This window comes from Dendrobates tinctorius, unplaced genomic scaffold (genome assembly GCF_039654945.1).
Source record: "Dendrobates tinctorius isolate UK_male_01 unplaced genomic scaffold, ASM3965494v1 ptg000083l, whole genome shotgun sequence".
NCBI lineage: Eukaryota > Metazoa > Chordata > Amphibia > Anura > Dendrobatidae > Dendrobates > Dendrobates tinctorius.
Genome location: NW_027361751.1, coordinates 5,741,531 through 5,767,380, shown reverse-complemented (window position 1 = coordinate 5,767,380; position 25,850 = coordinate 5,741,531).

Here is a 25,850-nt window from a genome sequence, read left to right as displayed (position 1 = left end):
CGTACACATTCAAAATATATGTCTATACATCAGGAGGCAGGCTCAGACGGTGTTAGGCCCAGTATGGCTTGCACGTGATTGCACAAAGGTGAGAAAGGGTACCGTATCCCTGGATAACATGTATGGATAGCGTACACATTCAAAATATATGTCTATACATCAGGAGGCAGGCTCAGACGGTGTTAGGCCCAGTATGGCTTGCACGTGATTGCACAAAGGTGAGAAAGGGTACCGTATCCCCGGATAACATGTATGGATAGCGTACACATTCAAAATATATGTCTATACATCAAGAGGCAAGCTCAGACGGTGTTAGGCCCAGTATGGCTTGCACGCGATTGCACAAAGGTGAGAAAGGGTACCGTATCCCTGGATAACATGTATGGATAGCGTACACATTCAAAATATATGTCTATACATCAGGAGGCAGGCTCAGACGGTGTTAGGCCCAGTATGGCTTGCACGTGATTGCACAAAGGTGAGAAAGGGTACCGTATCCCCGGATAACATGTATGGATAGCGTACACATTCAAAATATATGTCTATACATCAGGAGGCAGGCTGAGACGGTGTCAGGCACAGTATGGATTTGACGGCCCAGACTACACAGCGGAGGAGCAGGGAGAGGTAAAGATTGCAAATGCTGGGGCCCTGCCCAAGCAAGGGGGGCCCACTCGTGGGCGTCGGTACTGGCACTGTGCCCCTCATAGTACGGCGGTGTGTCTGACGGCGGGTGTGCACCACCACCGTCAGAGACACTTGATTGCACTATGAGGGACCCTGTGCCAGTGCCCGCACCCAAGAGTCGGCCTACCCACCTGTCCAGGGCAACGGCACTCGCACGGTGTCGTGCCCTAGGTGGTGACCCCGGCCATGGAAGGGGGAGGCAGCACAGTTAGGGAGTTTTAGAAAGTGGCATATGTTGATGTTGGACATTCAGCTGATGCAAAAGGCGAAATAGGTCAAGTCCCAGGAAGAGGTGGACCAAAGCAAGCCATTTTTCTGTCACCCTATGTGCCATCAGGGGAAGGTGGGACAAAATCCTTGGAAACCCATGCATGGTTCATTTTAATGAAGGTTAGATCATCCACATTTTGGGTTGACAGACGGGTCCTTTTTTCTGTCAGGATTGATCCAGCTGCACTGAAGACTCTTTCCAATAGCACACTTGCAGCTGGGCAAGCGAGCTCCTGTAAGGCATATTGTGCCAATTCAGGCCAGGTGTCCAGTTTAGCGGCCCAATAGTCAAAGGGGAATGACCTGTGTGGGAGAACATCGATATGGGAGGAAAAGTAGTTTGTAACTATAGTTGACAACTGCTGTCTCCTGTCACTTTCCATCGATGCAGTATTACCAGTTGTGTGAGCGGTACTTGAAAAATCAGTCCACAACATTGTCATGAAACCCCTGTCTCCAACGCCACTTCTGCTGTGTGCACCATGAACACCTCTGCCAAGCTGCCCCCGGCCCGTACGGCTCGTGTGAGAACCATCACCGCTGCTGTGTGCTGGGAATGCCTCAAGCAACCGATTTACCAGAGTTGCTTGTTTATTAGCCAATATTAGGTCAAGGTTCTCCTGTGGCATGATGTTTTGTAATTTGCCTTTATAGCGTGGATCCAGGATGCTGGCCAACCAGTAGTCATCATCGTTCATCATTTTGGCAATGCGGCGGTCTCTTTTTAGGATCTGCAAGGCATAATCTGACATGTGGGCCAATGTTCCCGGTGTCAATGATGCACTGCGAGTGCTGGTTGGAGGAGCACTTTCTGGCAAATCCACATCCCTCCAGTCACGCACAAACCCTGTACCAGACCTTGCCACGCCAACATTTTCACTTGCCCCACGAGATGCATCCTCCTCCCATAAGTAATCATCCCCATCATCATCCTCCTCCTCCTCTTCTTCCTCTTCCTCCACCTCGTCCAGGAGAGGTCCCTGAGCAGACAATGGCTGAATGTCATCAAGGATTCCCTCCTCGTCAACATTGGCTGCAGACGCCTGCTCCTTAAGGTGCGTCAAAGTTTGCATGAGCAGATGCATAAGTGGGATGCTCATGCTTAGGATGGCGTCGTCTGCGCTTACCAGCCGTGTGCATTCCTCAAAACACTGAAGGACTTTACAGAGGTCTTTCAGCTTCGACCACTGCACACCTGTCAACTCCATGTCTGCTCTCAAAGTGCCTGGCCATGTATCCTCCCACAAATGGCCTGCCTCTGCTCGCACAGCCGCTCCACCATGTGCAGGGTGGAGTTCCACCTTGTTGCAATGTCGATAATGAGGCGGTGGTTGGGAAGGTGGAGCAATCGCTGCAGCTTCTGCATATGAACGGAGTGTACAGGCGACCGGCGGATGTGCCAGCACAGTCTTCGCACCTTCTGGAGCAGGGCTGTTAACTCCGGATAATTTTTGAGGAAGCACTGCACCACCAGGTTCAAAGTGTGAGCCAAGCAAGGTATGTGGCTGAGTTTTGAAAGGGCTATGGCTGCCACAAAATTACGGCCGTTATCACTAACTACCTTGCCTGCCTCAAGATGTACACTGCCCAGCCATGACTCAGTTTGTCGCTTCAAGTACTCGGCCAGCACCTCGGCGGTGTGTCTGTCGCCCAAACACATCATCTGCAACACAGCCTGCTGACACTTTCCACTAGCTGCTCGATAGGGGGACACCTCGTGTGCAACAGTGGCAGCTGCAGATGGAGTGCTCGTACGACTGCGCTCTGTGGACGAGCTTTCGCTTCTGGAGGAGGAGGAGGAGGAGGGTCGAACGCCTACAGCCAACTGTTTCCTATACCGTGGGCTAGGCAGCACTGTCCCACCACCGCTGTCCCCTGTGGACCCTGCATCCACCACATTAACCCAGTGCGCAGTGATGGACACGTAACGGCCCTGGCCATGCCGACTGGACCATGCATCAGTTGTTAGGTGCACCTTTCCACTCACTGACTGCTTGAGTGCATGGACAATGCGGTCTTTTACATGATGGTGGAGGGCTGGGATGGCTTTGCGAGAGAAGAAGTGACGACTGGGTAGGTCATAGCGTGGTACTGCATAGGCCATGAGTTCGTGGAAAGCTGCGCTTTCCACCAACCGATAGGGCATCATCTCAAACGAGATTAGTTTGGCAATGTGGGCGTTCAAACCCAGTGTACGCGGATGAGAGACTGAGTACTTTCTTGACCTACTCATAGTGTCTGGGAGGGTGAGCTGGACTTGAGAGCTGCATATGGTGGAAGTAGCGGTGGACAGGGCGGACTGAGAGAGGGTTGATGATGGTGATGGAGTTGGTGTTCTTTCTGATGGCCTAGATTCAGTATTTCGTTGATATACAGTAACAGTGGGATTCCCTGACTGCTGTGGCCTTGCAACGACACCTCAACATTTGCTGCTGTGCTAACCGGTGGGCTTACAGTGGGGGAAACAATGTAGCGTTGCTGACTACCTTCTTTGTGATCAGTTGCACATGTGGCACTTGAGGTTTGGTGTCGTGTCCACGCTTGCAAGTGCATGGTGGTTAAATGTCTAAGCATGCAACTGGTATTCAAATTTTTCAGATTTTTCCCTCGGCTAAAGGTCTTTGCGCACTTCTTACAGATAACCTTGGCCTGATCATGAGGATTTTGTTCAAAAAAGTGCCACACTGCACTCTTCCTACTTTGGCAGACATTTTGCGGCCTAGCACGCTGTGATCTTTTGACCCTCTGGACAAGCTGTCCAGCAACTCTTTTGATTTTTGGAACCTGTCTTTGGATTGCTCCGGGCCTGCCAGATAACAGCTGTTGCGATGTCGATGTCTGCTGTGGATGCTCCTCATCTGAGCTATTGGAAGCAGCACCCTCTTCTCCCAATGGATGCCAATCTGGGTCAACAACTGGGTCATCCATCACCTCCTCTTCAATGTCATGTGCACCTTCCTCTGTGTCACCGTGTATGGTGGTATAGTGTGCGGGAAGGGGCACCTGAGTCTCATCAGGGTCAGAATCTGGCTCTGTACACTGCAAGGACAATGTAGTGCTCTGAGTGAATGTACCAGCAGAATCATCTATCAGCGGCTGTGCATCAGTGCACTCCATGTCAGATTCATCTTGGCCTGGGTAATTCACCATTTCACTTGATAATCCAGGCATGGTATGTGAAAACAGCTCCATGGAGTAATCAGTAGTATGGCCTGCGTCATCCTTCAATCTTGGTTGGGGTGAAGGACACAAGGAAAGGTGTGGTTCATGAACATGAGCCTCCAATGACGACTCAGTGCTTTTACTTTTTACAACTGAAGAAGAGGAGGCGATAGAGCTGGAGGCTGAGTCAGCAATGTAAGACAAAACTTTTTCCTGATGCTCTGGCTTTAAAAGCGGTTTGTCAACTCCTAGAAAACTAAGCCTTCGAAGCCTTATGGAGCCAGACGATGACGCAGGCTCAACACCTCCTGCATTCGGTCCTATTTTGCTCTTGCCACTACTATCAGATCCACCACCAACACCATCATTACCAGCTGCCAACCCCCGCCCAATTCCACGGCCTCTTCCACCAGCCTTCCTCATTTTTTGTAGAAATGTAGACAAAATCCAACAAACTATATAGTAACGTAAAACAAGGTACAAGGTGTCTATAGGACAGGGGAGATTTTGAATTTCTGCAGACACTTGTGGACACTGGACTCTTGGATTGTGTGAAGCCCACTGAATATCAGATCGCTATGTCACAGGCTCGATGGCACAGGTGTGAAAAAAGTGACTACAGGATAAGGGAGATTTTGAATTTCTGCACACACTAGTGGACACTGGACACTTTTGGATTGTGTGAGGCCCACTGAAAATCACAGCACTATGTCACAGGCTCGATGGCACAGGTGTGAAAAAAGTGACTACAGGATCACAGAGATTTTGAATTTCTGCTCACACTTCATAGAATCATAGAATCATAGAATCGTAGAGTTGGAAGGGACCTCCTGGGCCATCTGGTCCAACCCCCTGCTCAAAGCAGGATTCGCTAAATCATCCCAGTCAGATGTCTGTCCAGCCTCTGTTTGAAGACTTCCATTGAAGGAGAACTCACCACTTCTCGTGGCAGCTTGTTCCACTCATTGATCACTCTAACTGTCAAAAAGTTTTTTCTAATATCTAATCTGTGTCTCTTCCCATTCAGTTTCATCCCATTGCTTCTAGTCTTTCCTTGTGCAAATGAGAATAAAGTTGATCCTTCTACAATGTGACAGCCCTTTAGATATTTGTAGACACTTGTGGACACTGGACACTTATGGATTGTGTGAGGCCCACTGAATATCAGAGCGCTATGTCACAGGCTCGATGGCACAGGTGTGAAAAAAGTGACTACAGGATAAGGGAGATTTTGAATTTCTGCACACACTAGTGGACACTGGACACTTTTGGATTGTGTGAGGCCCACTGAATATCAGAGCGCTATGTCACAGGCTCGATGGCACAGGTGTGAAAAAAGTGACTACAGGATAAGGGAGATTTTGAATTTCTGCACACACTAGTGGACACTGGACACTTTTGGATTGTGTGAGGCCCACTGAATATCAGAGCGCTATGTCACAGGCAGCAATTGGCTAGTGTATCACAAACTACAGGTGTGGCCAAAAGTATTGACACCCCTGCAATTCTGTCAGATAATACTCGGTTTCTTCCTGAAAATGATTGCAAACACAAATTCTTTGGTACTATTATCTTCATTTAATTTGTCTTAAATGAAAAAACACAAAAAGAATTGTCCTAAAGCCAAATTGGATATAATTCCACACCAAACATAAAAAAGAGGATGGACAAAAGTATTGGCACTGTTCGAAAAATCATGTGATGCTTCTCTAATTTGTGTAATTAACAGCACCTGTAACTTACCTGTGGCACCTTGCAGGTGTTGGCAATAACTAAATCACACTTTCAGCCAGTTGACATGGATTAAAGTTGACTCAACCTCTGTCATGTGTCCTTGTGTGTACCACATTGAGCATGGAGAAAAGAAAGAAGACCAAAGAACTGTCTGAGGACTTGAGAAACCAAATTGTGAGGAAGCATGAGCAATCTCAAGGCTACAAGTCCATCTCCAAAGACCTGAATGTTCCTGTGTCTACCGTGCGCAGTGTCATCAAGAAGTTTAAAGCCCATGGCACTGTGGCTAACCTCCCTAGATGTGGACGGAAAAGAAAAATTGACAAGAGATTTCAATGCAAGATTGTGCGGATGTTGGATAAAGAACCTCGACTAACATCCAAACAAGTTCAAGTTGCCCTGCAGTCCGAGGGTACAACAGTGTCAACCCGTACTATCCGTTGGCGTCTGAATGAAAAGGGACTGTATGGTAGGAGACCCAGGAAGACCCCACTTCTTACCCCGAGACATAAAAAAGCCATGCTGGAGTTTGCCAAAACTTACCTGAAAAAGCCTAAAATGTTTTGGAAGAATGTTCTCTGGTCAGATGAGACAAAAGTAGAGCTTTTTGGGCAAAGGCATCAACATAGAGCTTACAGGAGAAAAAAAGAGGCATTCAAAGAAAAGAACACGGTCCCTACAGTCAAACATGGCAGAGGTTCCCTGATGTCTTGGGGTTGCTTTGCTGCCTCTGGCACTGGACTGCTTGACCGTGTGCATGGCATTATGAAGTCAGAAGACTACCAACAAATTTTGCAGCATAATGTAGGGCCCAGTGTGAGAAAGCTGGGTCTCCCTCAGAGGTCATGGGTTTTCCAGCAGGACAATGACCCAAAACACACTTCAAAAAGCACTAGAAAATGGTTTGAGAGAAAGCACTGGAGACTTCTAAGGTGGCCAGCAATGAGTCCAGACCTGAATCCCTGTGGAGAGATCTAAAAATGGCAGTTTGGAGAAGGCACCCTTCAAATATCAGGGACCTGGAGCAGTTTGCCAAAGAAGAATGGTCTAAAATTCCAGCAGAGCATTGTAAGAAACTCATTGATGGTTACCGGAAGTGGTTGGTCGCAGTTATTTTGGCTAAAGGTTGTGCAACCAAGTATTAGGCTGAGGGTGCCAATACTTTTGTCCGGCCCATTTTTGAAGTTTTGTGTAAAATGATCAATGTTTTGCTTTTTGCGTCATTCTCTTTTGTGTTTTTTCATTTAAGACAAATTAAATGAAGATAATAATACCAAAGAATTTGTGTTTGCAATCATTTTCAGGAAGAAACTGAGTATTATCTGACAGAATTGCAGGGGTGTCAATACTGTTGGCCACAACTGTACAAGGTGTATGTAGAATTGGGCAGAATAGGAATCTCCCTAGAGTGTAGGTCTGTAAGAACGGAACAAGTCCTCCACTTATCCTTCCACAGTGACACACAGATAGCTTCACTGTGGCCGTGATAACAGCCGTTACACGGTACTGAGAGGAGCGTGCACGTACACGGCTGTCCGGTGTACGTAAAATTGTCAAGCTCCCTGTTTTTTAAGTATACGGACTGACACACACTGTCTCTCTATAGTTTTGAATGTGATCAAACAGCAAATATATTTAACTGTTTGAAAGCTAGACAAAACTAGTAGGTGCAGGTCTGTAAGAATGGAACATGTCCTCGACTTATTCTCACAGAGTGACACACAGATAGCTTCACTGTGGCTGTGATAACAGCCGTTACACGGTACTGTGTGAGGAGCGTACACCGCTGTATGGTGTGAAAAAATGCACGCTCAGTACCTCAGCAGGACAAAAAAAAAATTGGGATTGCTTTTAAAAAAGCAGTTTGCAGAGCAGTGGGTAAACAGCAATGCAGCTGTCAGGAAGCCTTAGAAGGCAGCCTAACAACCAACACCGCTGATCCACCACAATATAGCCTCCCCTTGCACTGCACACACAGTGACTGGTGTGTTGTACAGGCAAAATCGCTAGCAGCAGAAGCAGTTTTTTTTTCTTCTTCCCTGCCTAACGCTCTCCCTACAGAATCAGCAGCAGCAACCTCTCCCTATGCTAAGATCGGCAGAAGTAAGATGGCGGTCGGCGTGCACGCCCTTTTATAACCCCTGTGACGCCCACCAAAGCAAGCCAATCACTTGCATGCCCTTCTGAAAGATGGTGGTGACCCCTGCCTATGTCATCACGTTGCCCACAGTGTCCGTGGATCCTGATTGGCTGAAAAAGAGCGCAAAACAAACTTTTGAAACGCGACTTTGGCGCTTAAGTCGCCGACCTCGTGGCCGACCTCATCCTAGGGTCGGGTTTCGTTTCATGAAACCCGACTTTGCCAAAAGTCGGCGACTTTTGAAATTTTTCGACCCGTTTCGCTCAACTCTAGTGATTCACCCAGATGTTGAACAAGTTCTCGAGGATCATGTGAATAGTAACGTTGATTGTTCTCAATGGGAGAAACAAAATAATAAACTTGTAGTTATGATACCTTTTAATGGCTATTGAAAATAAAATAAGGGATGTTACAAAGCAAGCTGCCAAGACTACTTAGGTCTCTTCATCAGACATCACATAATAAATGGACATTTACAAAAAGAAACAAACTGAGCTCAGAGAATCAATTCTTCATTAGCTCAAATAAGTGATGTGAAAGTTTCATTGTCCCAGACATGGTGCCCTCACTGTCTCTGGAGCAGATTCCTCAGATTTTGTCATAAAGCTTTGTGATTGATACCCTCCACACAGGACTAAATCTAAGACCACCATTCAGTTTTATTCACAGACCCACTGGTGTTTTTGTGATTTGAAGTTGCTTTTTAATATAACAACTTTCATGTTGTTTGTGTTCTGACATGGACCACAGAAATGTTTAGCTACAGGTTGATTTTTGTTTTTGTCTGCACTTGTGTGCTACTGGAGGTCTCTATGTTGGAGAAACAAGACAAACTGGAAGCAAGGATGAGATCTTATTGCCACACGATTATAATATACTAGCTTAAGAGCCTGACTATGCCCGGGCATAATAATTAACTGCGGATAGTTTTGGTGCAGGCCACAGGCTGGGATGAGGGGGTCTTCCGATGTGCGGCGCGCTGCTGCGGACGTCTCCGATGCTGCGAGGGCTCTACCGACATTTTGGGACAGGACAGAGCCCCTGCAGTTCCATGGTCTCCTATGCGGTAGACTCGGAGAAAATGGCTGCCGGGGGGCTGCGCATGCGCAGATGAAGATCTCAGCACCAAGATCTCGGGAGATGAGATCTCAGCTGAGATGGTATAGTGCACATAAAAACATTTCATATCATATATTCAACACTACGGATTTGCAACACAAATTAACTAAATGATTACCCAAGTATTTATAGTATTTTATTTTCAACATATCAACGCTCCCGCACTGGTACACGGAACACAACCGGCTCCTTCTTTTTACACAGCCTTCTCCTGCACCTCATGCTCCTCCTTTATACACAGCATTTCTCTGCAGCACAGCCTTTTTCTTTGATCGTCGCCTCCTCCAGCAGCACCTCACACTCCTCTTCCATATACAATTGGAAACAATTGATCCTGAGAGAAATTGCATTAATTGCAATAAAGTGTATCGTATACACAGCCTACTTCTTGTGCAACACCACACTTTTCTCCTTTGAACCTTGTTCACACGTTATTTGGTCATTATTTTTACCTCAGTAATCGTAAGCTAAAACTTGGAGGAAAACAATCAGAGGAAAAGTATATTAGAAACACGTTACCACTTTTGTATTTTTCTCCCACTCGTGGTTTTGGCTTATAAATACTGAGGTAAAATACTGACCAAATACTGAACTTGTGAATGTGGTCTTATACACAGCCTCCACCTGCAGCACCTCACTCTTCTCTATACACAGTCTCATACTGCAGCAGCACCTCACTTCTCTCATTTTCCCATCATGCCTCTCATTTTCCACCCTCACACCTCTCATTTTCCCCCTCACTCCTCTCATTTTTCCCCCTCACACCTTTAATTTTGACCTCAGACTTGTCATTTTCTTATCACTCCACTATTTTCCCCTCATTCCTCTCATTTTCCACTCACACCTCTTCATTTTCACCTCACACCTCTCATTTTCCCCTCACTCCACTGTAATCCCCTCACTCCACTATTTTCCCCTCACTCCTCTCATTTTCACCTTACTCCTCTCATTTTCCCCTCACTCCACAGTAATCCCCTCACTCCACTATTTTCCCTTCAATCCTCTCATTTTTCCCTCACTCCTCTCATTTTCACCTCACTCCTCTCTTCCCCTCACACGTGCACAGCAACTTCTTGTTATGAGCACAGTGGTGTAATCCATAAGGCTCCTCCCTTTCCCTTGACGTCATGCCTCACAGGAGCAACTCCATTCTCTCACACCTCTCATTTTCCCCCTCACTCCTCTCATTTTTCCCCCTCACATCTTTAATTTTGACCTCAGACTTGTCATTTTCTTATCACTCCACTATTTTCCCCTCATTCCTCTCATTTTCCACTCACACCTCTTCATTTTCACCTCACACCTCTCATTTTCCCCTCACTCCACTGTAATCCCCTCACTCCACTATTTTCCCCTCACTCCTCTCATTTTCACCTTACTCCTCTCATTTTCCCCTCACTCCACTGTAATCCCCTCACTCCACTATTTTCCCTTCAATCCTCTCATTTTTCCCTCACTCCTCTCATTTTCACCTCACTCCTCTCTTCCCCTCACACGTGCACAGCAACTTCTTGTTATGAGCACAGTGGTGTAATCCATAAGGCTCCTCCCTTTCCCTTGACGTCATGCCTCACAGGGCAACTCCATTCTCTCACACCTCTCATTTTCCCCCTCACTCCTCTCATTTTTCCCCCTCACACCTTTAATTTTGACCTCAGACTTGTCATTTTCTTATCACTCCACTATTTTCCCCTCATTCCTCTCATTTTCCACTCACACCTCTTCATTTTCACCTCACACCTCTCATTTTCCCCTCACTCCACTGTAATCCCCTCACTCCACTATTTTCCCCTCACTCCTCTCATTTTCACCTTACTCCTCTCATTTTCCCCTCACTCCACTGTAATCCCCTCACTCCACTATTTTCCCTTCAATCCTCTTATTTTTCCCTCACTCCTCTCATTTTCACCTCACTCCTCTCTTCCCCTCACACATGCACAGCAACTTCTTGTTATGAGCACAGTGGTGTAATCCATAAGGCTCCTCCCTTTCCCTTGACGTCATGCCTCACAGGGCAACTCCATTCTAGACATGATGGAGCAAGATGTGGCCTGTGCCTGCCACACACTGATACTCAGAAGGTGGTGGCCCTGATTGTAGCTCACAGCGGCTGGTTCATCACAGCCGGTGAGTGGCTTACGAGGTGAGTGTGTCTCCGCCCGTGTGCACTAACCACATGGGCCGTGTGGATGGGGCTTTGCATGTGGAGTGAGTGTGGCTATTTGGAGTGGGTGGGCAATGTGGAGTGGGCGTGGTTTGATACATACACACACACTCAGCTTTATATATATAAATTAAATTATGTTGCCTACTTGCAGCACTCTAGCAACATGTTGTCTTCAGAACTTCTAACATGCGTCTCCTCTTCAATAGTATCACTTAAAAAAAGGCACTTATAATGTATAGAAATGCATGAGGAATACTCATTCAGTTAACCTGTGAATACAGCTCCCCTTAGCACCTCCAGATTTGGATTGTAGGTGACTACTAGAGGCACACGATTAATTTCTTCCTTAGCTTTGTACTGTAGGAGATGATTCCTTGATATTTTATTAGCTCTTGTAATTTGGTTTTCAACTGTTGGTAGCCCTGATTCAAAAAGGTCTTTCTGAGTTAATTTCAGTACAGGAGTATTTGAGTGTTATGCTGGGTTCACATTGCGCTTGTGGGCAGCGTTTACCGCATCCGTTACATAGCGGCATTACCGCTATGTAACGAATGCATTAATGCACCCATAGACTGCAATAGAAGAGCTAATCGCCGACACATGTCATAATCGGCATGCATTCACGATGTGCCGTCATTCCGTGACGGACCCTCGGACGCGGTCTGCAGCATTCGGGGATCCGCCACCAGTAGCGCAGATAGGGAAGCTGTGCAAGCGTGATCGGTAAACGCGATCAAAAAATGACAGTAGCGTTAATGCAGTCCGTCAACACTATGCGCTGAACGGACTGCATTAACGCAATATGAACCTAGCCTTAAACTGATGGTGGGATGAAATTGATTAAACTGTTCATGGAATGTCTTTAGCTGTTGCTCTGACTCCGTCCAGATGATTAAAATATCATCAATGTAACGGTAGTAGGCCAGAGGCCTTATGGGACATGAGAAGAAAAATTTGCTTTCAAGCTTGGCCATGAAAAGATTTGCATGCTGTGGAACGTTTCCAATATTTATGGCCACAACTGTTTATCCCTCTCCCATAATGATAGTTCTGCTTCATGTCACTTGTCTTATCTATTGCATTTTTTCTGTGCTGTGTTGTGTATAAATATGTGATTCTTCAGATATTGTATAAGTCTATGCCTGATGAAGAGACGTGAATAATCTCAAAAGCTTGCAATTTATTACCATCTTCTCAGTTAGCCATTAAAAGGTGTCAACCACTGAGGACTCTCAATTCTAAATATTTTTCAAAACACGTAAGGTATCTGTGAGTTCCACCTTCTTTGTTTAATTATATTTTTAGTTTTTTGGTTGGTAATACTTTTGTTAATTAATTAAAATAAATTAATTTTTTTGCTTCTTCATAGTTTTGGTGCAATGTTATCTAATAACCTGTTTACGGTGATTTTCCTTTTTTAAAAAAAAAAACACCAGTCCCCAGCTGCATTTTTTTTTTTTAACAGCTGTGGTGAGTGTGATTGTCTGCAACGTTGACGTCATATCATCAGCGCTGCAGCCAATCAGTGAGCTCAGCAACAGTAACAGACACTAGGAGCGGGGCAGAGTCTTGTCACAAGACCTAGGGTAGAGAGGTTCACAAAAATAAAAAAAACCTTTAACACCAAAGATATAATAGTCACATTTTGTAGACAATTATTGAGGATTTCTTACCAATAGTTTGAGATCCAAGAAGGCAGAGGATAAGATATTTATGTCTTGGATGATATACAGATGGAACAAATGGCTTCCCTATTTACTGCATAGTTCTTTTCCATGCCGAACTGAACAAAACAAACAATTTTTACCAAAGAGAAAGCATAAAATTAATTAAAAGTAAATATGTTATTATAAGTAATAACATAGTATCGAGGTGCTTAAATACATATGATACCTTATCAGAGCATACCTTCTTTTCTTTATCTTTAAGCTTTATCTCCAGCATGAGTAAGGGTACCGTTACACTTAGTGATGCACCAGCGCTCCCGACAACGATATGACCCGGTCAGGATCGCTGGTACATCGCTAAGTGGTCGCTAGTGAGCTGCCAAACAGGCAGATCTCACCAGCAGCATAGCAGCGGTCGGCAGTCGCTACTTACCTGTCAGACGCGGCGATGAAGACGTCCTCCCGCCCACGTTCAAGCGTCGCTCGTCGCCACAGCAGGAAGCAGACGACGAGAAACGGCCCAGGACGTTCTCGCGCGATCAGCGATATCCAGCGGGGGAGCCGGTCGGAGGTAAGTAACGCACATAGCGATATCGATTGCAATATCGCTGCTGCGTCACAAAATCAGTGACATTATAGCGATATTGCTAGTGATATCGCTTAGTGTAACGGGCCCTTTAATGCAGAAATACTGTGTTCCTACAAGATAGACCAATAATCCACTTATCCAGAGATAAGGCAACTTTGAAGCAGGGAGGTGTGAACTTTTCTAACACCTGTCACATTTCCATTTTGCACAAAACCCAGCTGTTGTAAGGAAGCAGACTGTAGATTAGCTGTTGACTGTAAATGTTGTGTTTCATGATTTATTCAAAGGAGAATTATTGCATTCATTGCCTACTATATGTGTAAGACAGAACACAATTCACTTTACAGTAAAGAAATAGAAAAATATCCTGGTTTGTTTGACTTTACCGATCACCACGCTTTACAATAAAAGCTGCATGCATTCATACACAGATCTGTTAGGTCTGATGAGGTTGGTGTACTTTGAAAATATGTCAGAGTAACTATGTAGACCTCAAAATAAAGTGAGCAGCTGAATAGGGCATTTTCAAATAAAGTAGAACAACTTTCACAAAGTATTACACAGTTATTGTCCTATGGATTTTTCAAAGCAAGTACACCAGTCTCATCACGTGTAAGACATCAATTTAATAATATATTTAGTTTATCCTGTGAAATTTGGTGAATGATCCACTTTAACCCTTTCACAACAACCGACGTACATGTATGGCAACGTGAGATGTGCGTTCCCACAAACCACCATACATGTACGGCGTACTGATCACACAATCAAAAGCGCTATATCAAAGCTTACACCCGGCAGCAACACCTACGATTGGTGCTAGCACTGATCACAGGCATTTATCCCCTCTGATGCCGCTGTAAATAGTGGCAGTGACATCGCAGAGGGAGGGAGATCCATCTCTGCTCCAATCAGCACAATGCAATTACAGTCGAGCGTTGCCGATGGTCTCCATGGACAACCCGAGCCAAAAGAAGGCCACAGAGTCACCGAGGTACGGAGCAGGAGCTGACAGGCCTCGTCCCTGTCTGGGATGCACTGAGCTAATGCCCTGCCATGCAAAATCATTTTAGAGTATTAGATCAGCAATCAGGGCATGGAAAGTTGATGTCCCATCCTGGGACAAGGTAAATAGTAAAAAAAAGTTTTGAAAAATATTTAAAAAAATCACAAAACAAAGAAAAAATATTAATCCAATAAATGCATTTATTTATGCAAAAATAAATAAATAAAATACACATATTTTGTAGAGCCGCATCCCGAACGACCTGACCTCTAAAACTGCCCTATTAGTTAAACCCTTCAGTGAACATCATAAAAAAGTGGCAAAAAACTGTGCTTTTTTATCATACTGCTGGTCAAAAAGTGAAATAAAACACAATCAAAAAGACAAATATAAATAAAATTGTATTGCTGAAAATGTTATATGCAAAAACAAGTCGCCATACAGGTCCATCAGCGGAGAAATAAAAAGGTTATAGAATATACCAATGCAAAAACAATTCTTTTTTCTGTAAAGTTGTTTTTATTGTGCAGAAGCAGCAAAACATAAAAAAATTACATCAATATGGTATCATTGTAATCATAACCACCCGAAGAATAAAGCTGTCTTTTCTCTTTTACCCACACGGTAAACGACATTAAAAACAGACAAAAAGCAATTCTCAATTGCTTGTTTTTGTTCATTCTGCCTCCGAAAAGTCAGAAAAGAAAGTGATCAAAAAAGGTTATGTGCCCAAAAACAGCACCAAAAAAGTCAACTTGTCCCGCAAAAATAAGCCCTCACATGACCCTATTGGCAGAAAAATTACAGCTATCAAATATGGCGATTGCAAAAACTTGCTTTTTTACTGTGTGACAGCAACCAAATATAAAAAACAACATGAATCTGGTATCACTGTAATTGCACTTACCAGAAGAATAATCTAATCACTTATACCACACAAAGAATGTCATTAAGAATTAATAAAACCAATTCTTGACCTGCTATTGATTTCCTCAGTCTGCCTTCCAAAGATCGCAGTAAAGTTCGGCTTAGATGTATCCTGCGCTCTACACCGAGAGTTTCATGAGGATTTCAATGTAAATCTTTGAAATGCATGATTCATATGGAACCTCCAGAAGATTCCTTATAATGGGGCAGATGTAGACGCTGTGGACACGATGTGGCCTGTGATCCAGCAATTTCTTTTTAAGCGTGCATAAAAGCACGGTCTGCCACAGTTTTGTGCACCTCTGAAAGAAAGAACATCGCTGTAAAAGGACCAAACAGAGTCAATAGTAACTTTGCTGCCTCATTATAGTGAATAGTGAATTAATCCCTCTGAGGTTTCATATGAATTATGTCATTCAGAGACTTAATTGGAAACCCCAATGTAAGTGCTCAGGGTAAAGCACAGGATAAATGTGATACAAAATGGTATGTAGAACATTCCCAATTAAAGTTTCAACTTAACAAAAAAGCAAAAGTCTCCACTCAAGTTTGTCATCTGCCAATGGAAATATATGTTCCATGTTACTGGTAGTACAAAGGCTCTGGAAGAATGCTATAGCTCAAAAGAAATACAGCAAATTCTGCATCCCAAATCCAAATGCCCCCGTACCTTCTAAGCCCAGTGTGCCTAAACCACATTTACTGTCCACATATTTGGTAAACTTGTAGTGATGAGAACCCGCCTAATTAACAGCTGCATGTCTCCAGAAGCACGAGCTTGGCATAATGTACTGGATATTACAAGAACACATTTGCAATTTTCACTCAGCAACATCTACTGCTGCTTGTTTCTTGAAAATAACCATGGAGTCAAAATCATCATTACACCTGTAGATAAATTCCTAGAGGGGTGTATTTTCCAAAATGGGGTTTCTTGAGAGGGAATTCTGCTCTTCTAGCACTTAGGGTCTCTGTATGTGGAGCACACAAACTATTCTACGATAATATATTCTCCAAGGGTCAAATAGCGCTCCTTCACTCCCAAGTCTTGCCATGTGGCTAAGCAGTACTGTACATATGGGGTATTGCCACATTCAGTATAAATTGTGCAACAAATTTTGGTGCCACTTTTAGCCATTTGCTTAAGTGAAAATGTAAAATCTGGGTATAAAACAAAATTTTTGAGGTAAAAATTTAATTATTTTTTCTTCACCGCCCAATGGTATGAAATTCTGTGGCACACTTGTGGTGTCAGTATGATCACTGTGTGAGGGAGCGTCAAGGCCGTAGTCGTGTCCGGTCTCTCATCTCATGAATATAATGTCCCCTCTGTAGCATACCTTCTGCTTCACATTCTGCACAGTCAGGATCCTATCAGGCTGGTTGAAATTCCACTGCTGCCATTGTTGTGCATTAAGAGACAGAGTCCATTTCAAAATTAAAACGTAACACTTTACTTTCTTGGTTTTGCAGCACATCGTTTTCATATACATCATCAGCATAGAGAACCATACAGTCCACATTCTCCACTTTTCCTGCACTTCCTTCTACGTCCCTTAGTACGTGCCCAGGTCGTACCGCTATTTACAGTAACGCAGCGTCCTCACTGTCCAGACTCTGTGCGCCTGGGGGTTCCCTCAACCATTTTGCCCCGGATCAGAGGGCATCAGCCCATGTGATGATCTTCCATATGATGAGTGACCTGCGTCCGAGTAATGCTTGGGACCTCTTCTTCTGCGGTTCCACTGCTGCTTCAGCTGAACTTCTGTCCATCCGGACTCTGGATGGCTGGGCACTTCTGTTTCAACGTTGCGGACTTATCAGCCCACACGGGCACCTGGGCCCTACTACCTTTTCCCTCTTATCTACAGATGGCTCCTCCTAAAATAACTATTTACACTAATGTGCCCCATCTAGTGTCCGATTAGGGGTACTACGCTTTTCCTAACTTAAAGCATAACATACACTGCCAAAAGAATATGTACATAGTAGAAAGACTTGGACATATATACTGAATATATACAGTTATATATAAAGGCAATATTTACATAAAGGAAGGGAGTGGAGCATTACCCGGTCCCAGTACATCCCTTACAATTGCACCCTTAGATAAATTCATTGAGAAGTGTAGTTTGTAAAATGTTTTCACTTATGAGGGTTCGGCTCTTCTGGCACCAAAGGGCTTCTCACAGTTAGTAATGGCACTCGCAAACCATAACAGTAAAATCTGCACTAAATTATCATGCGCCTTCTTTTCTGAGTCTTCTACTGTGCCTGAAAAGTATTTCCCAATTACATGTAGTGTATTGCCACACTTAGGAGAAATTGCACAACAAACTGTGAAATCCACTTATTCCTATTAGTAGTGATGAGTGAACGTGCTCGGATAAGATATTATCGGAGCATGCTCATGCACTAACCGAGTGTCTTTGGCGTGCTCTAAAAATATGTTAGAGCCCCCATAGCTGCATGTCTCATGGCTGTTAAACAGCCACAACACATGCAGGAATTGCCTAGCAAACAGGCCAGTATCTGCCGGAAGTTAAACCTGCAGTGTCCTGCAGAGAGTAACTGGCAGCTCCTCCCATCACTCTTTGCCCGAACGTTGGTTTCTTGCCTGTTTGTTCAGCTAGAGTCCTGTTTGTGCATTGTCCACTCCTGACTAGTGTTGAGCATTCCGATACCGCAAGTATCGGGTATCGGCCGATACTTGCTGTATCGGAATTCCGATACCGACTTCCGATATTTTTTCAATATCGGAATTCGGCATCGGAATCGGAAGTTCAGTTGATTGACGGCCTGACGTCATCATGATGCGCGGTGTGTGCGCATCATGATGCGCCGTCATTTCGGGCCTTCCGGGGGTCTCTGCCGGCCTGCCGGGGGGCTGTGTGGACTGCCCGGGGTCTGTACCGGCCTGCCGGGGGGCTGTGCCGGCCTGCCGGTGGTCTGTGCACCCTGTGGGGGTCTGTACCGGCCTGCCGGGGGGCTGTGCCGGCCTGCCGGTGGTCTGTGCACCCTGTGGGGGTCTGTACCGGCCTGCCGGGGGGCTGTGCCGGCCTGCCGGGGGGCTGTGCTGATGTCCGGGGGTCTGTGCAAGCATCGTCCGATGGGACTACAAGTCCCATCTGGCGATGCCTGCTACCATGACAGTGATTGACACATTAGCCAATGATGGGACAGTAGTAGTCCCATCATCCGGCTAATGTGTTAAATGTTAAAAAAAAAAAATACTACATACATACTACATGCTACATACATACTACATGCTACATACATACTACATATATACTACATACATACTACATACATGCTACATACATGCTACATACATGCTGCATGCTACATACATACTACATACATACTACATACATACTACATGCATGCTACATGCATGCTACATACATACATGCATGCTACATACATACTACATGCATGCTACATACATACTACATGCATGCTACATACATACTACATGCTACATACATACCACATACATACTACAAACATACTACATACTACATATATACTACATGCATGCTACATACATACTACATGCTACATACATACCACATACATGCTACATACATACTACATATATACTACATACATACTACATGCATACTACATGCATACTACATACATACTACATGCATGCTACATACATACTACATGCATGCTACATACATACTACCTGCATGCTACATACATACTACATGCTACATACATACCACATACATACTACATACATACTACATACTACATATATACTACATGCATGCTACATACATACTACATGCTACATACATACTACATGCTACATACATACCACATACATACTACATACATACTACATACATACTACATGCTACATACATACTACATATATACTACATGCATGCTACATACATACTACATGCTACATACATACCACATACATACCACATACATGCTACATACATACTACATGCATACTACATACATACTACATGCATACTACATACATACTACATGCTACATACATACCACATACATACTACATACATACTACATACATACTACATGCTACATACATACTACATATATACTACATGCATGCTACATACATACTACATGCTACATACATACCACATACATACCACATACATGCTACATACATACTACATACATACTACATACATACTACATGCATGCTACATACATACTACATGCTACATACATACCACATACATACTACATACATACTACATACATACTACATGCTACATACATACTACATATATACTACATGCATGCTACATACATACTACATGCTACATGCATACCACATACATACTACATACATACTACATATATACTACATGCATGCTACATACATACTACATATATACTACATGCATGCTACATACATACTACATATATACTACATGCATGCTACATACATACTGCATGCTACATGCATGCTACATACATACTACATACATACTACATATATACTACATACATACATAGACATACAGTACATATAACATAGAGTAACATACTTACCAATACTTGTCACATTGTTCCCCGAAGCCATTGTCTTTTCCGGAATAAATATTAACATAACAAACCACAAAAATACTCACCCACGATCCGAAGCAGTCCACGAGTGTGTCCCACGACGATCTTGGGTAGAGAACTGCAGCATCAGATGATGCTGCCGTTCTCTACGGGCTGCAGGAATCCAATGACGGAAGGTAGGTATCCTTCCGCACTGTATTCCTCCGCCACTTAAAAAAAAAAAGTCCCTAGTCTCACTTTATGCCATTGCTGTGTGGGAAATTCCCACACAGCAATGGCATAAAGTGAGACTAGGGACTTTTTTTTTTTAAGTGGCGGAGGAATACAGTGCGGAAGGATACCTACCTTCCATCATTGGATTCCTGCAGCCCGTAGAGAACGGCAGCATCAGCTGATGCTGCAGTTCTCTACCCAAGATCGTCGTGGGACACACTCGTGGACTGCTTCGGATCGTGGGTGAGTATTTTTGTGGTTTGTTATGTTAATATTTATTCCGGAAAAGACAATGGCTTCGGGGAACAATGTGACAAGTATTGGTAAGTATGTTACTCTATGTTATATGTACTGTATGTCTATGTATGTATTGTATGAATGTATTGTATGTATGTAGTATATACAGTATGTGGTATGTATGTAGCATGTAGTATGTATGTAGTATGTATGTAGCATGCATGTAGCATGCAGTATGTATGTAGCATGCATGTAGTATATATGTAGTATGTATGTAGCATGCATGTAGTATATATGTATGAATGTATGTAGCATGTAGTATGTATGTAGTATGTATGTGGTATGTATGTAGCATGTAGTATGTATGTAGTATGTATGTAGCATGCATGTAGTATGTATGTAGTATGTATGTAGTATATATGTAGTATGTATGTAGCATGTAGTATGTATGTAGCATGCATGTAGTATATATGTAGTATATATGTAGCATGTAGCATGTATGTAGTATGTATGTGGTATGTATGTAGCATGTAGTATGTATGTAGCATGCATGTAGTATATACGTAGTATGTATGTAGCATGTAGTATGTATGTAGCATGCATGTAGTATATATGTAGTATGTATGTAGCATGTAGTATGTATGTAGCATGCATGTAGTATATATGTAGTATGTATGTAGCATGTAGTATGTATGTAGCATGCATGTAGTATATATGTAGTATGTAGCATGTAGTATGTATGTAGCATGCATGTAGTATATATGTAGTATGTAGCATGTAGTATGTATGTAGCATGCATGTAGCATGTACTATGTATGTAGCATGCATGTAGTATATATGTGTTATGTATGTAGCATGTAGCATGCATGTAGCATGCATGTAGTATGTATGTAGTATGTATGTAGTATATATGTGGTATGTATGTAGCATGTAGTATGTATGTAGCATGTAGTATGTATGTAGCATGCAGTATGTATGTAGCATGCATGTAGTATATATGTAGTATGTATGTAGTATATATGTAGTATGTATGTTGCATGTAGTATTTATGTAGTATGAATGTAGCATGTATGTAGTATGCATGTTGTATGTATGTAGCATGTAATTTTTTTTTTTTTTTTTTACATTCAACACATTAGCCGGATGATAGGACTATTACTGTCCCATCATTGGCTAATGTGTCAATCACTGTCATGGTAGCAGGCATCGCCCGATGGGACTTGTAGTCCCATCGGACGATGCCTGCACAGACCCCCGAAGCCTGCACAGACCACCGGCAGGCCGGCACAGCCCCCCGGCAGGCCGGCACAGCCCCCCGGAGCCTGCACAGACCACCGGCAGGCCGGCACAGCCCCCCGGAGCCTGCACAGCCCCCCGGCAGGCCGGCACAGCCCCCCGGCAGGCCGGCACAGCCCACCGGAGCCTGCACAGACCACCGGCAGGCCGGCACAGCCCCCCGGCAGGCCGGCACAGACCACCGGAGCCTGCACAGACCCCCTGGCAGGCCGGCACAGCCCCCCGAAAGGCCCGTACAGACCCCAGAGAGGCTGTACAAGGGCAGGAAAGGGTTTTTCTTATTCCGATACCGGAAGTCCCATAGACTTGAATGGGACTTCCGGTATCGGAATCGGCGATACCGATACTTTTTTTAAAGATCGGCCGATACCATCCGATACGATACTTTGAAGTATCGGACGGTATCGCTCAACTCTACTCCTGACCTCAGCTACATATCCTGAAACAGTGCTGCCTGCTCCGACTTTGGACCGTCTGACCACATTTTTGTCCTTGCTCTCCTGTACCATGTTATTGTGCCTCTGAACCTCCGGTCAACTGCTGCAATCCCAGGGACTGCCCTGGAATTCTACAATGTGACTACCTTCAGCCAATTCAGGTGTGACAGACAGTCATTCTAGATCCGGCTGTAGAAGGTCTTTATGTTTAGCTCAAGCACTTTCTTGATTTTTGCATCTCTGTTATGGAGTGATTTCCTTCTACCTATAGGATCCAATAGTTACCTCCATCTTCTGCTGCTAATCACACACCTGTGCTGAAGGTTTAAATATATTCAACTGCTGTAGTATGGTACGGGTGTTAACTCATACTTCCCTCAGTCTTGTTAGAATCTCTAGCAGTCGGTTAGTGTCTTCCCTGAGAACCCTTGGAGGATTGCTGGCTTGACATTTCGGCGGTCTACTCTAGCTAAGTGTTCCTCCCATCCGTCTACCCTCTCTGTCTTTAGTTTTAGTGGGGACTGACTAGTGTACACCCCTTCCCCTCCCTATGTAGTGCCTATTGCTAGGGTCAGTCAGGGATTCTTGCTCAGCGATAGGTTCAGAACCTATATAGGGATGTTTAGGGCAGACAGGGTGATTTTAGATCTGCATAGAGGTCTCAACTCCCTTCTTAGCTAGCGTTTGTGTAGGGGTCGGCCAGGACCGTAGTCGTGGCCAAGGACTCCGAGGCAATGGTGTCCTGGCCTCCCCTCACATAGACATGACAGCATCTTGTGAGCATACCTGCAGCTCCATTCTTCTCAGGGCTTTCTGTAATGAGCTGCACATTCTCCTCAGACAATGTGGAACAAACAGGTTCACAGTCCCGTTCAACTTTAACAATAACACCTTTACTCATTTTTGTACACAGCACATCCATTTTCTTTACAGCGGTTACTTCAGCTTCCACAGTGCACAATTCTGTCGCTTTCCCTATGCTTTCACTGTCTTCCTTCAGCATATCTCCAGGACGTCATGTCTCGTTCAGCATCACAGCATCCTCTCTGTCCAGCTTCACCATTTTTGGGAATTCCCCTGTCTGTTTCACCCCAGACAAAAAGGCGTGTGCCCACGTAGCAAGCTACCTCATAATGAGCTTTCTGTGCTGCCGTACCGCTGCCAACTGTCTCATTGTAGTGTAGTCATCTGCACTGCTATGTTCTACACTGCTATGAACTGTGCGGCTGTGATCTGTGCTGCTGTGTTCTGCAGTGTTGTCATCTGTGGCCTTCAGGCCCTGGACGGCCCGTGTCTTTAACGTTACAGAGCTGACTGCCCTGTCAGGGTGCTCCCGCCCAACTGATTCAAATCTCAGCTGTTCCTCAGCCTAACGACTGTTAGCTCATCCTACTTTAACTATTTACATGCTGAGTATGTGCTCCACCTCATCTAGTGGCCTAACTGGGGTACTACGCTTTCCCTTCAACTATAACAGTAGTTCTACATAGCATTAACATAAATATACATAACACTTTTATCCCTTAAGGTAATACACAGAATAGTGTAGCAGTATCTATGTGACACACACATAATGGTAATACACATGAACGTGTAGCAGTACCAGTAAAATACGAGAAAGAGATAAAAGATAGACCAATAACATTTTCCATTTCCTTACATTTGGGCTCCCCCTTCCCTCTTCCCATTGTTGTGCACTTAGTTATCCTTCACCCAGCATGACATAGCCTCACCACCAGAGACTCTAGTGAAAACTAGGTGTTCGCTTAGTCACGTCCCTCCAGATTAAACTCGGCCTGTGGCGCAGTGGATCCACATTCACTAGTATTACATTTACCCATTCAGTGTAACAAGGCACATGTGGTGTCAATGTGGTGCCCCTGAGGCTCGGTCACCACAGAGGTACTGCACCTTCTCCTAAGGTGTGGTGCCCCACCATCCAGGTAAGTTGGAGGCTCCTGACCACGCTCCAACACTAGCACCCCACACAATAGAGTAGTTCAGCAAAACCACATTGCGGCTCTTTGCTTAGAGAGAAGCAGAGCACGTTTGGTGGTTCCCTGCTTGGAACACTAAACGTGCTGGGAGGTGGGTGGAGTTGAGAATACATAAAAGAGCGGGATGGTTTAGGATTACAGGTCAGTCAGTCAGTGAGAAGGTTGAGTAAGAGAGAGGAAGCCACTCAGGAGGAGTGGGGATCCCTGGAAGAAGGGATGGAGGAAGGAGTGCTACAGCTGCCTCAGTGACCTGAGCCAGCTGGCACGGGAAAGGAAAGAAGGAGAAAGACATTGAACTGAAGCCTGAGTTTCCATAGAAGGGAAAAGACAAGTACGGAACGTAGGAGTAAAAGGGAACACAGTGGACGTGGGTTAGAGGAAGAACCCTGCCTAGAAGTTCTTAGCGCAAGGCCGGGGCCCGGTCCCCGAGGTTGTATGGACAATAACGGTTCTGCAGCAGACATCGGTGGAGTAGTGGGCTGTAAATGCACTACTCCCATCTAAGGCTGGTTTCACATTTGCGTTTTTTAGCGCTGGAAAAAAACGCATACGTGCGCATGCGATTTTTCCCCTATATTTAACATGGGTGCGCATACCTGCGCACTTGTAAGCGCATGTATGCGATTTTCATGCGCTGCGTTTTTTTGGGGTGTGCGTTGGTATTTTCCAGACGCTGCATGTTGCATTTTTTGGCCCTTGAAAAAATCGCATGCGCACGTATGCGCACGTTTTGCGCTAAAAATGGCCATTATAGCCTATGGATGCGCATACGTGCGCACTGGCATGCGCAGGTATGCGCTTTTTTAGCGCAGCGTTTTTTGGGTGGTGTCCACTTTTTATCCTAGTTAGAATCTTCTAAAGTCCAAAAAAAAAAGTCTATATAAAGGAGGTGCCTGCCAAAACTCTGCCACTACTACACTAGACAGATTGAAGAGCAGACATTCAACCAAGAACCCATTATATCAGCGAAGAATGTGAGTATATTACATTATATGCCTGTCCTTTTAAATTATGTATGTACTAATGATTTTTATTATTTTTACATGCAGTATGTCTTCAGAATCGGAGTATTCCCCATCGCGGCAGGAATTGGCGCAAGCAGACCGTGAGGTGATTATTTTCGTGCATCTGGTAAGTATATCTGCTGCTTCTCCAAATCTCTTACGTTTTTTTCAACTTTCAGACATCGTCATCATCATCTGCGGACGGGAATAGTGAGGGCGAACAGCAGGAGCAGCGAAGCCAATTCCCGGTGGTTATACGTAATGTAAGTATCAAATGATTTGTAATGTTTTTTTGTTTTTTTTTATCTTCTATTTTTACTCTTTTTTTTGTTTCTTTTTTTGTAACTTTTTAGTCAATTTAAATTTGATTATTCTAATGAATGTGTTTTGTCTAGGTTCCACAACGGGATGAAGACGTCTACCTGGATAATGAGCAGCTCATCAGCCTGGTCCAGGAGCGTTCGCCGTTGTGGGACAGCCGTGACCGGCTGTACAAGGACAATGTGGTGACACGGCGGCTATGGAATGAGGTGGCCGCAGCGTTGATGGATGGCTGGGACAGCGCCACAGCATCCGCCAAAAAGGCGTTTAGTGAGTATTTCCCTGCTCTGTATTGTGCCGCAGTGACTGTTGTC